Source organism: Equus caballus, chromosome 1 (assembly GCF_041296265.1).
Source record: "Equus caballus isolate H_3958 breed thoroughbred chromosome 1, TB-T2T, whole genome shotgun sequence".
NCBI classification, from domain to species: Eukaryota; Metazoa; Chordata; class Mammalia; order Perissodactyla; family Equidae; genus Equus; species Equus caballus.
In genome coordinates this window covers 21,102,112-21,114,278 of record NC_091684.1, presented here as the reverse complement: position 1 = coordinate 21,114,278, position 12,167 = coordinate 21,102,112, and the positions used below count along the sequence as shown (strand labels likewise).

At 42.7% G+C, this 12,167-nt stretch overlaps 1 long non-coding RNA gene across 1 annotated transcript in view; it reads left to right on the top strand.

The window, feature by feature from the left end:
- Positions 1 to 11,961, top strand: part of LOC138915281 (uncharacterized) — a 65,999-nt gene extending 54,038 nt beyond the window's left edge. The window contains exons 4-5 of the long non-coding RNA XR_011420991.1: positions 4,770 to 4,951; positions 8,387 to 11,961. This is a non-coding gene — a long non-coding RNA (uncharacterized lncRNA). The remainder of the gene's footprint in view (positions 1 to 4,769; positions 4,952 to 8,386) is intronic.
- Positions 11,962 to 12,167: the final 206 nt, after the last annotated feature.

Genomic DNA, 12,167 nt, shown 5'->3' with positions numbered 1-12,167 from the left:
GATTTCCACATGGGAACCACTGTAGTTCCCGTTTGTTTGGAATCAGTCTGCGGTCCCCATGCTTTGAGGGCTGCTGATTCAGTCCTGTCCCTCAGTCCAAAGTTCCACAGGAATTGTTGGCCAGACCTGGACTGGGTCAGGGGCTGGGTTAGGCCCAGGATCAGAATGGGTCCGATTTAAGAACCAGACTGGGTTCGAGACAGCCCTGCGTCTGGGATCCGCCTGGGTCTGATTTAGACCACAGTAACATCTAAATCCCAGCCCTTGCTTTTGTCCCTGGATTCCATGTTGAGAACTGTTTCTGGTTCAGTTTGCAGTTCCCTGTCTGTCTGGAATCCTTCCCCTGACTCCATGTTGGAAACTACCGGTGGCAGCTGAAGTTCCCCATTTGTTTGGGAACAGTCTGCAGTCCCCGTTCTTTGGGGTCTACTGGTTCAATCCTTTCCCCAGTCCCTAGTTTTTGGGTTACTGCTGGTATGTTAATGTGCACGTGAAGTAAAGACCATTGCTAGCGGGAATCTCAGAAGCCGAAAAAGCTGCAAAATTGGCATAGGTGGAACATTTAAAAGCTGTTAGAGTGCTTGCCACCTAACCCAGAGACTCCCATGTTGGGATAAGCTGGTCATGGGATGGATTAGATTGGCACTAAATCACCTGTCAACCTCAAGAAAATTTCCTTGCAGTGGGTACACTGTAAAACACCCCACAGTTTCTGACCCCATGTATAACCCTCTTAAGTATCAGTTTGGCTCTGAGAAACCCAAAGGACTAGCTAAAGAAATGGGACCCTTTATATTCAGAGTTGAGTATGCCACCTTCTGGCACACCTGCTTGTTTTATATCTAAGAACTATGGTCCTGCAAGTGGTAGGTATCTAAAAAAATGGCAAAATCTTACTAAAGACAATCTAGAATTACAATAGCCATTATGGGGAATGTTCCAATAAGACCATTAGACAGGATTGCTCACTTAAGAAATGCACTCGAGAGCAAGGGAACCCAGTTTGAACAAACAGAATGGAATACCTATTTTAAACGGTATGTAGAAGCTTCCGAAAGTCTTCAGGATTCCAAAATAGCTTCATTGAGAGATTTGTTACAAAAAGCTCATGAAAAATTAAAGACACAAAAGTTGTTTAAAACAACACCTAGGCCTCCCCCATTTTACCCTCCTAGGGGTCCATTATCAAAACACTCGCCCAGAAATCGATGGCTCAATTGTAATCAACTGGGACACTGGAAAAGAGATTGTCTGCAAAGGCCCTGTGCAAATTCTTCAGCATTGACTTAAATGCCCCCAAAGGGGCCTCTCCCAGAATTGATGAAACTCTGAGGGATTTTTTTTTTTTTTGGTAAACTGCTGCGTTATTCCCTTAAACAGCCAAGGAAAAACTAAAATTAAAATTCATGGGGTTATTCAATACTGCGAGAAACATTTACTGTTTGTCCTGGCTGAAACCTGTCAAGATATTTGAAAGGATTTAATAACCTTATGATCAAAAATTTGGCCAATTTGAAAGCTGATATTCAGAGCCTGATAGAAACTTTTTTTCCTTCGGCTTTCTCCCCTAAACTAAGTACCCAGAAGGAAAGAGGCAATTTGAAGAAAATGTAATTGGAAGAGTGGGTCAGCCTCTTTGGGGTTCTTTGGGAAACTGGAAAGAATTGTCTTTGTCTTGCAAATCTCTGCAGGGCCAAAGGTACAGCTCTAGAGAGTGGTTCAAAGTTCACTGTCTTTTTTTGCCAATCCCCAAACCTTCCCCATGCATAGTGTAAAAGATCAGGACATTAGAAACAGAATTGTCTTGTGCTTAAAAATAGTGCACTAGACCTCTGATAATGGGCAAATATGCCCCCCAAACTGCTTCTTAAGAAAACTTGCATACTTTTTGCTGTGCCTTTGTAATGTAGATTTTCTACCCCTATCTTCTCTGGGACCTAAGAGCCATTTTTTGAAATGCAAGCTTTAGGGAGAAGTTTTTCATCAGAAGGAAAAAAAAAAAAGGGAAGGTATGTGGAAAATAAGCTAATGAAAAATCTTAAATGTCCTCCCCATAAATATTGGTAAAAACAAAAGCTGTAAGATCTCTGTTTGCACCTGTCTGTGTGTGTTCATATATGTTTGTTGTAGCTATGTGATGTTTTCTACCTCTGGATGGTACTGTCAAAATTAATTGGTAAAAGAGCTCTATTTAATTGGCTTAAAGAAAATTAAGTGCTTAAACTCCCAGAAATATAATAAAAACAAACTCAAATATTTTTCAAGTTCACATGATCTAGGATCAATCTTTAGTTAATTAAAGCTAGTTTAAGTTTGTTGATTTAATTAAAGCAGGCACATTTTTAGAGCTATCAACACTGAATACAACTTTTATTCTACCTAACTTTACTAAAAGTCAAATAAGTTCTTGTTATTTCTGTCATAAAATTTATCAGCCAAAAAAAAATTTGGACTTAAAATGATGACTGACTTTGTCTAATGTCGCATGATGTTTTTGTGGGTAATCTAAACATGATTGTTGGGAGCAAATGGTTTAGATAGATGTAAGAGAGATAAGAGTTTATAGATAAACTTTTTAGCGACAATTACCTTTTATGGTATGTGTACTTAATAATACTTTCCCCAAATCTTTTTGGTAGCCTGAAACCTTAGAATTTTGCTAAGTTAAATTAAATTATGGGAAACTTATTGAATATTTATATCATTTCCAAATAAGAAGAAATACTGAAACATTAATTACTGAACATAGGTTATTTACTTTTTGCTTCTTTTTATAGAGGAATTAAGGATATTTGAGTCTGTTAATAAACATGTTTTATGTCATGCTGAAAAGCATATATTTCTAGAAATTAGAAAAAGTATTTATAAACTTGCCAAGCTATAGAATGCTAATATAAAAGACAGCTCATGATTTTTTACTTCTTTATTTTTTAGGAAATTAAGGCTTTTAAAGGTTAAAAATTCAAATATATGTAACTGAAGCTACTAAAAATAATAAGGGAAACAATTTTGTATGCAAGCAAAGTAGGATGTGGGGGACCTTTTTGCTAAGAAAAGGTGTAACATGCCTAGAAAACAAGGATTCCGTATTTTGCCAAAGTAATTTCCCTAGCTGACTTTCATGCAAAGGCAGCAGCAACAGACTGTAGGAAATTGCAGCACATGTGGTTGAAGTCCATTCTGCTTCTGCAAAAACTGACCCTTCATTGCCAGAATTTTGCCATTCTGATGTCCTTGTCCTTCTCTGATGTCTATCAGAGAAATTAAGATGGGTAAATAATGGCTGTAAATTAAATGAATAGTCGGGGCCATGGGAAAACTAAGGTGGCTACTTGGTTCTTCCCGGCTCCCTGGCAAGCCCCATTTTCTAGTTTTTGCATTCATTCATCCACCATAGTGCCTTTAAGAAAAACTGTTTTTATCCCTAGAGACCTCAGACTTCCTCCCTCTCGACCCTTTGAACACATGCAACTGGACTTCATTCAACTGCCACTTAGCATAGGTTATCAATATGTTCTTGTGGTATGTATGTTTTCTAGATGGTTTGAAGCCTTCCTTTGCTGCAAGACTGAAGCCCTCACAGTAGCAAAGAAAGTGTTAGAAAATGTGTTTCCTGCTTGGGGTATACCTTCCACCATCTCCAGTGATCAAGACACCCTCTTCACTGGGCAGATCATATGTGACTTAATGAAAACCTTGTAAGCTGCTTGCAATTATCGTTGTTCCTATCAACCTCGATTATCAGGCAAGGTCGGGGGAACTAATGGAAAATCTGGATTCAAGCAGAACAAGTATTAATTACATAGGACTGCATGAACTGAGGAGGATATGCTAATGTTTTCTTTTTCCAGGTATAAGGTACTCTTTCCTCTTTAGCTAAGCTATGATTTACAGCAATTTGGTAAATTATACCTTTGTAAACAAAGATGAAAGCATTTACCTTTTCTCCCTTCCTGATTGCTCCAGAATTCTGAAACTCTTGAATATTCTTTTCATGGCAGTTTAGTTAGTTGTTTGTATAAGATCAATAAGAATCTGTTCTCTTTGTACGGGCCGGCCCAGTGGCGTAGTGGTTAAGGTTGTGCACTCTGCTTCAGCAGCCCAGGGTTTGCAGGTTCCGATCCTGGGTGTAGACTTAGTGCCGCTCGTCAAACCACGCTGTGATGGCGTCCCACATAAAGTAGAGGAGGATTGGCTCAGATGTTCACTCAGCGACAATCTTCCTCAAGCAAAAAGAGGAAGATTGGCAACAGATGTTAACTGAGGGCCAGTCTTCCTCACACACACAGACAAAAAGAATCTGTTCTCCTTGTAATAGGACACATTTAGAAACACTGGCTATATTACGAAGGCTTTGACTAGAATTTCATATTTGAGAGAGATGTGCATAGGCTCAGGTATGACTCAACAACTTCAAGAAACTGCTAGGAAAAGTCCACCTGGTTCCCTGCTTGCAAGGTTCCAGCAAAGCAGTCTTAAAAAGAGCTTGTATGGTCAGTCACTGTACTTATAGAAATAATCAGGCCAAGTTTAATGCAAACAAATTTAGATTTACTGTGATTATCTTGGTAAAAAATGGGGGTAATTGTAGAGAGAAAAATTATGTGTGCACCTTTGTAGATAGTAGATTTCAGTCTTGTTAATTGTCTTTGAGGTTTTGTTATACACCTGTAGACTGAACTGGATCCTGACTTCTGGTCTCCGCGAACATCTGGCTGTGACTCACCAAGCTAATGTTTCCACTTTTCTCCCACACTTCTGATTTGCAGTCACTAGGCTGCTTGGAAGGGGCTATACCAGGTCCTCCCCATGACCCAGATGGCAGCCAAACTTCAGGGACTCGAACCTTGGATATCCACCTCAGGACTGAGGAAGGCCCCACCCGACACCTGGTCCCGTACAAAGCCCGAAGACCTCCGAACTGAGTTGATGAGGAAGAGAAGTGGCTGAGGTAAACTGCTTCCACCCAAGTCAATAGACCAAGACTTTATCCTTTAACTAAACATGAAACCCTTTTTCCTTCCCGTTCTTTCCTTTACTATGGCATTGACCTGAAAAGATAACGCCGTCGTCGTATCTCCCAGGCCACTACTAGGGGGAGTAACCTCTGGAATTTAGAACAACTCTTTATTTCAGGCTAGGAGAAACCCTAACTGACCCCTTGGCTGGAACAGGAAAAATGCGACAATTCCTGCCAGTGAATCCATTAACAGTGCCACCTTCGTGGAAGTGGTTTGTGTCCGGACAGGATTTTTCTTTCTCTGTGGTGATTAGCGTTCTCCTTGGGCCTATGAATGCCTGGATGACTGGCACACAGCTGGGCAGTGCCTCTTAGGATGTCTGACTGTGCCCCTAATTGTGCTAGAAAGGATGTACGAGGAGGCTTTCATGATTCCTGATTCACTTCCTTTGGCAGTGCCCTACTTCCCTGGTTAGAAGTAAATGTAAATGAGGCTATGATCAGAAACCTCTCCTTAATTCTTCAGGATACTGCAGATTCCATTCCTAAGACATTCGCTGCTCATCAAAGATCTTTGGACTTTCTGGCCGAGGTTGTTCTTGATAATAGGATAGCCCTTGATTATGTTTTAGCTGCGCAAGGAGATATCTGTGCTGTGGCCAACACCACCTGCTGTACCTGGATCAACACCCCTTGGGAAGTTAAAACTCAGTTACATAAGATCATTGAGCAAGCCACTTAGCTGGAAAGGGTGACTGCTTCAACGAGGCCTTTCTTTGGTTGGTTTGGGTCTTGGGGACCATGGCTCTGAAGCGCACTCCAAACATTGGAAATTGTTCTACTTATAGTTATCATAAAAATTCCCCTGGCTTGTTGTTTTCTCTCAAAAGCCTTAAATGCTTGTTTGCAGCTGATAATTGCCAAGCAAATGATCTCTCTAAGACTGGAGTATCAGAAAAGCAATAAAGAGAATGGCCGACTTAAAATTTTTGAACCTGGAATCGTGACTTGTGAAAGTCACAGAGATTAAGCAAAACATCATGAGCTGTGGATACCACACCAAGGATCAAAGAAGCTGCAAGAACTACAGAGTGGTAGCTGAGGGTAGCGTTAATTTAATGACTAATTTTTTTTTTTTTTGCTGAGGGAGATTTGCCCTGAGCTTACATCTTTGCCAGTCTCCCTCTATTATGTATGTGGGTCACTGCCACAGCATAAGCTGCCAATGAGGGGTGTAGGTCCATGTCAGGAACTGAATCTGGACCGTGGAAGTGGAGTGCACTGAACTCAACCACTAGACCATGGGTCTGGCCCCTTAATGCCTTAAATTTCGATCATATCTCTCAGTCAAGCTGAGAGTCTGATCAACAGGGGCGAATTGTTAAAGAAAAAATCACAGGCCCAAAATGGCATCGTTTGTGTGAAAGCCTGTGATACCAGGCCTAGATTTAACACCTGACCTAAGTGCAGTTTTGACCTTAGACAGGAATGTGATCTTCCTGGACCAGTCTGGAATTTCCTGACTAGCACTAGTGAGATAATCTGCATGATGAGACACTTGCAGTCCCCTTCTCGCCAAAAGAAGACGTCCTGGCCTGAAACAATCCCTTTTCTTCTTTTGCTAATGGCTTCATGCCCACCCTCCCTCTGCCCATAAAAACCTTCCATTTTGTACAACTCCTTGGAGTGCTCTTTTATTTGCTAGATGGGGTACTGCCTGATTCATGAGTTGTTAGCCATGAGTTGAAGCCAATTAGAGCTTCAAATTTGCTCAGTTGAATTTTGTTTTTTAATACTATCCAGCTCCAGAACTTTTCATCATCCCAAACAGAAATTCTGTACCTGTTAAACAGTAACTCCCCATTACCCCTCCCCCTACCCCCTTGGAACCACCGTTCTACTTTCTGTCTGTATGAATTTGCCTATTCTAGTTACCTTATAGAAGCAGAATCATACAAGATTTGTCCTTTTATGTCTGGCTTATTTCACATAGCATAACGTCTTCAAGGTTCATCCATGTTGCAGCATATGTCACAATTCCCTTCTTTTTTAAGGCTGAGTAATATTCCATTGTATGTATATGCCACATATTGTTTATCCGTTCATCTTTTTTTTTTTTAAAGATTTTATTTTTTCCTTTTTCTCCCCAAAGCCCCCAAGTACATAGTTGTATATTCTTCGTTGTGGGTCCTAGTTGTGGCATGTGGGATGCTGCCTCAGCGTGGCTTGATGAGCAGTGCCATGTCCGCGCCCAGGATTCGAACCAATGAAACACTGGGCTGCCTGCAGCGGAGTGTGTGAACTTAACCACTCGGTCACGGGGCCAGCCCCTATCCGTTCATCTTTTGATAGACATTTGGGTTGTTTCCACCTTTTGGCTATTGTGAATAATGCTGCTTTGAACATTAGTGTATAAGTAACTGTTTCAGTCCCTGCCTTTAATTCTTTTCGGTATACATCCAGAAGTGAAATTGCTGGATTATATGAAATTTCTATGTTTAACTTTTTGAGGGACTGCCATACTGTTTTCCACAGCGGCTGTACCATTTTAAAGTCCCGCTAACAATCACAAGGACTCCAATTTCTCTGTGTCCTCACCAACACTTGTTATTTTCCTTTTTTGTTGTTGTTGTTAATTGCCATTCTAATGAGTACATCCATATATTTTTTTAAGTTGGTCTTTCCTTGGTCACAAATATCAACAAGAACAAGAGCCAACATACCCTTTAATTTTTAAAAATAGTAACTGTGATGACTCCAAAAAATAAGCAACACATTATGAAAATGCAGCATGCATACTGACATATAGCCAAGTGAAGCCAACGTAAATTTAATAATGTGCATAGTCATAAAACTGGGCACAAATGGTCAGTGGGTCCCATAAAGGAGAGTACTTTTGTCAAATTTTATATAGCCAAAATAAACTGAGTTTTTCTCTTAATTTGTCCTCAGTATCATACTAAGCTTCAGGCGGGGGTGGGAGTGGAGGTGTATGTGTGTAATGATTTTCCCTGATGCTTTCCCTTGGCCCCACCTCTAGTCCAGGTGAGTAAGGCACCTTTTCTTCCAAGCAGTCCGTCCTTCAGTTCTCTTTTCTACTCTTCCTTCATCTTCTTGTCTGGTAGGATGGACGCAAATAAAATTCTGGGTCCTGAGGCTGAGGGTCAGGAAGGAAGTCGAGCGAAGCTACAGAACCAAGTCCATACTCTATAGATGTCCGCTGACCACCAGGTCAGGCCCCTGTTAGATACTTTCTCACGTGTTGAATCTGTGGGATCTTCACAACAAGGCAAGGGAATCCCTATTTTACAGATGAGAAAACTGCTTACCAGAGAGACAAGATTTGCAGAAAGTCACCCAGCCGCTTCGTGGCAGGGTCAGGGCCTGGATCTGGGTCTTCTGACGGACTGCGGTTCTTCTTTGCAGCACCACCTGTTCCTTCATGCCTGGGGTGGTCGAACCAGAGGTGTGTGGACAGTTGGCTTCCAAGTGGGCACCACAGGAGAGCTGCCTGACACCACAAATACTCATCATGCTGCAGATATTTACCAGGCTGCCTACTGTGTGCTGTCCTGTGAACATGGGCTTCCATGATCCTGCTGGAGCAATACATCCACTTTTGAAGAGTCCTTGCACTTTTGCTGTTTCGTAGTTAGCAGACCGACTGTCTGAGGAGAGTAGTTATATCTGAGACCTCTAAGAAAGCTTTTGATTGACACTGATTATTTAGAAGAATAAGGCAAGAAAACCCTCCACAGAGGATCTTAAGTTTTCTCCGTTACACAGGTTGTGTTGCTGGGATCTTAATAATCTTGATGATGATGACAGTGATGAAGGAGCTACTTATTTATTTAGCTCAAACAAAATTCTGGCTTAACTGGAGTGATTTTTTTCACTAACATTGAAAGTTATTTATTAATTTATGTGTGTGCTCAAACATATTTACTCGGTACTTGATATATACCAGGTACTAGGGGTACAAAGATGAAAGATGACCAGCACGTGACTCCAGCCCTTGACCAGCTCACTATCCATGCCTAATAGTGGAGGCAGACACATTGTCCTTTAATTAGCCCACAACGTAAGAAGTGCTGCAGTAGAGAGGTGTACAAAAGAACTGTGGCAACGGGGAGGGAGTAACAATGACCTCTCCCCACGGAAGTCAATGGAGGCTCGACTGAGCGGGGGACGTTAGAGTTGGATATTTGAAAGAGGAGTAGAAGCTTGCAATAGGAAGAAATAAAAGATTAGTGGATGAGGTGACAAGACTAGAAATTTGGCCTGAGACCAGCTTGATAAGATTCATATACGGCAGGCTCAGGCGTTTGGACTTTGACCTGTTGGCATTAAGGACCTGTGGAAGGAAGAGTTTTAAATGAGCTCCTAAGAGCACAGGGCTCCTTTCTGCTCCTCATGCCCTAACAACCTTTCCCTCGTTGCCAGGGCAAGCAGTAAACCCCATGTCTCTGAAAATGTGCTCATCATAAGCATTCTTTAAACTATAAAATGACTTCCAAATTACCTGCAAGATACTTTTGGATTTTATTTTTTAAATTTCTGAGGGAATCTTCCAAGTTGTGGTGGTTTCGAAACTCTTTCCAGCCCTTCATGTCGTAAGGCTTCCTGCCACGTTGGTGATGTCTTTCTCATCCGGCTGTTCGGAGGGATGAATGAGCTCATGGCTGTGATGTGCTTGGCACGCAGGTCTGCAAGCACTGGGACTTCCTCAGGCCAACTTGCTGTTTCGGATATGAGGAGACTCTGCCATGAAGACGAGTGCCTTGAACAGGGTCTCCCAGCTTGTAAGCAGCGGAGCCGGGGTTTAAACCCAGTGCACCTGGCTGCAGAACCCTGTTCTTTACCACGACACTGTTCTCACCCAACAAAAACACCCAAGGACGGCTCAGTAGTTCACAGTGTGCAGGAGGAGCCTTAAAGGTTACCAGGAAACACCGAACAGTGGAGAGAACGGGCATGTACAATTAGATTGATGTTTAAATCCTGACTTCACAAATTTGGGGTCATTAGACCTTTGGCAAGGCACTGACCCTCTCTGTGTCTTAATATTCTCATTTCTAACGTGGAGTTAGGACTTACCTTGTGGCATTATTGCGACGATTAGAAACAGTTTACGTAGAGCACATAGAGCAGGAGCTGGTTCATAGCAGCTGCTTAGTAAGTGAAGGCATTAATAATAATAATAATAATAATGATAATAATTATGATGTTTCTTTTATAGAAACCTTTTCCTAACCTCAGACTTCAGAATATTAGGCAGTAAGTATCTATGGAATAATCGTTGTTGGGACATGGGCAGTCAGAACACAGAAAATTCAAGCCTGTGCACACCAAGCCCATGTACTGGTTTTTTGCTGTATGTAAAGCGTGAAAGAGCAGGAGATGGTGGTCTTTCCTCCTGGTGGGAGCTGACGATCTTGCTCAAAAGGCCTCTCTGCCCACCGACGCCCCTGCCGCCCTCACACGCTTGCTTGGGAAGTGTTCGAGAGAAATCAAAAGAGGTGCCCTGTGAACCCTTGGGAGTGCTCTTAACTCTGGCTAATGAGAGTGGGAAGACTTCAGAAGGTGGGCTTAGCCAGGCCCTGAAGGACAGGAAGGACAGGTGGAGATGGTGGGGAGCAGGGGACAACTGGGGGTAGGCAGGGGGAGTGGGAGGATGAGGGCGAGGACAGCAAGTGGGAGCCCTTTGTATCTGGGCTGGAGCTTGTGGCTCCTGGGGCTGAGGGAGGCAAGTAGCCCAGAGGGGTCCTGGGAGGGAGTGGAGAGAGAAAAGGGCTGCGATGAGGCCACATGGCTGTGAGTCATGGAGCCCGGCTGTGGTTCTGGAGATGAGTAATGAGGGCATCAGTGTGGAGCCGGCTTGGGGGTTTCAGGATAAACACGCAGAGGTGCTTCGTGGAGGCCGACAGAACCTGCCCCTAATGCATCCAGGGGACACTAAATGCTTTAGTATATTCTCTGATGAATAATTTCTCCGACTGTAACTGCATTAGGGACACAGCGGGGCATGGCTCGGTGCTCTGTCTGTCAGATGTCGTTGCCATTTAAGTGAGTGATGCAGAGTGGGTCAACCACAGTGCCTGGGTCTGCAGATGAGGCAGGCAGCCAGGAGAGCTGGCCCGAGAGGTTTTATTTCTTCAGCTCTGTAATCAGATTGGAGGCAGAATGTTTTTCTGTGGCTCCTCCGCACAGTCTCTCTGTTTTTATACCATTTCCCCTCCTCTGCTGTTCTGTTATCTGTCGGTCCTAAGGGTGGACGTGGTAAACTGCTCTGTCTGTCCTCCTTCCAGATCCACTGCTCACGCAGGATCAGACGGGGGATGACCCCACGGTGGCTCATCCTCAATTCTGTACCCACAGGGAGTGGAGGAGGGAAGAGAAAGTGCGCTTATAAATTTCCCCAAGGTACAGAGCCAGGAAGCTAAGGTATCCATGACAGAAACAGGAGTCAGAAGGACCCCAGCAGGCTGGAAGTCAGAGTCAAAGCCAAAATGATGAGATTTTGCAGAGTAAGCGCAAAAGTTGGCATTTAGGTTCAAAAAGTCAACTATATAAGACCAGGAAAAAAATGTCCCTGGGCTTTATTTATTTATTTTTTTGAGGAAGATTATCCCTGAGCTAACATCTGCCGCCAATCCTCCTCTTTTTGCTGAGTTAACATGTGTGCCCATCTTCCTCTACTTTATATGTGGACACCTACCACAGCATGGCTTGCCCAGCAGTGCCATGTCTGCACCTGGGATCTGAACCTGCAAACCCCAGGCCGCTGAAGCAGAACGTGCGAACTTAACCGCTGTGCCACCGGGCCGGCTCCCTGGGCTTTATTTTTTATGAAAGGCTTAACATGGACCAATTGTGTGGGAGAGCTTCTTAAAACATTGAGTCTAATCTTATTTTACATTGCGAAATTTTACTATTAGAAAAGAAACTCATATTCATTGTAAGAAAACTAGAAAATTAAAAAGAAATGAAAAAGAGAAAAAGTTTTTGGGGCAGTGGTTACACTTAATCTCATCTCTCATGATTATCTGTTAACCCATTGGGGTTATGACCTATTTTTTTCCCTAGGCAAATATACATGGTAGATATAATATGGTCCAAGTTTTGAAAGAACATATTTTGAAAACTGTATTTTTTATAACTAAATATTATAAACAACTTTCAAAGCCATTAAATATTTTTCTGCAAC